This window comes from Mus pahari, chromosome 7, assembly GCF_900095145.1.
Source record: "Mus pahari chromosome 7, PAHARI_EIJ_v1.1, whole genome shotgun sequence".
Taxonomy (NCBI): Eukaryota; Metazoa; Chordata; class Mammalia; order Rodentia; family Muridae; genus Mus; species Mus pahari.
The window spans coordinates 82,703,047-82,704,337 of NC_034596.1; the positions used below are offsets into that span (position 1 = coordinate 82,703,047).

General features: G+C 40.9%; 1 pseudogene; it reads right to left on the reverse strand.

Moving 5' to 3' along the window:
• The window catches only part of LOC110324067, a 4,181-nt pseudogene extending 3,032 nt beyond the window's left edge, over positions 1–1,149 (reverse strand).
• Positions 1,150–1,291: the final 142 nt, after the last annotated feature.

Sequence of the window (1,291 nt, forward strand, 5' to 3'; positions counted from 1 at the left end):
TTTTTTTTTGGTTTTTCCAAACAGGGTTTCTCTGTATAGCCCTGGCTGTCCTGGAACTCACTCTGTAGACCAAGCTGGCCTCGAACTCAGAAATCTGCCTGCCTCTGCCTCCGGAATGCTGGATTAAAGGCGTGCACCATCACCACCCGACTCATTTGAATATTTTAAAGAAGTTAAGAGTACCCAAGATTATAAGGTTACTTGTGCTTATCACGCCTTCAATCTACCACTAGAACAATCACAAATATGCACCACTGCAGTCTGAATGGACATCGTCAAAATTTGATAAAAAACAATTTCAGGGCTAGAGAGATTGCTCAGCATCTGAAAACACTGATTGTTCAGAAGTCCAGAGTTCAATTCCCAGCAAGGACATGGTGGCTTACAACCTTTTGCAGTGGGTTCAGATGCCCTCTTCTGGTTGTTATGTATGAAGACAGCTGGAGTACGCTCATAAAAGTAAATATGTCTTAAACAAATGTTTCTTCAGTTTACAAAATGAAAACCTGAAGGAGCCACAGGTTTTGTTACTTAGATCCACTTTGGGACACAAAAATAACACATGAAAGCAGTTGACATAGGCACATATGACAACTACATGAAGTCCTGGTGCATCCAGTGAAAACAGAAAAGCAAAGGCCAACCAGAAAGTTCATCTCCGTCTCCTTAAGATGTGACAAAGGCTTTGTAACAAACCAACCAGCCAGAATAGGACAAAACAAATCAACAACAACAACAACAACAACAACAACAACAACAACCCCAGAAACACTATCCAGTTCATTTTCTGTTGGCCATCTCCTTCTGGGTATGGGACTTTCCCTTAAGAGTGGTTATGTACATAGTGAGGTCCCCTTGGAGAAAACCAACTTTTTCTTTGTGAGCAGGTACTGGAGAAAGCATTGTAAACCAAACCAGGTCCTCTTCAAGAACAGCCAATGCTCTGAATTTCTCCAACCCATATCTGCTAGTTTTTACAAATGACATTTAAAAACATACAAGTGAAAGCTAACCAAAAGTTTCGGATCCCCAAGCCCAGCCTTTTTGAGACTTTACTTTGGGTCATTGCTACAATAAGCACAGGATACCCACTGCACNCCTGGTATTTTTCTTGTGTGCATCCATTTCAAATTCTACCTTTCCCCTCATCGTCCTAATCTATATCATAGTGCCTGAAGAAGACTCAAATGTTTGCTACCCCTAACACTTAGCATAACTCACTCTTATTTTTCTGGACCAATGCTAGTACCCCACTAGTAAACAAAATCTGTTGGTTCTAGTATCATTTCTG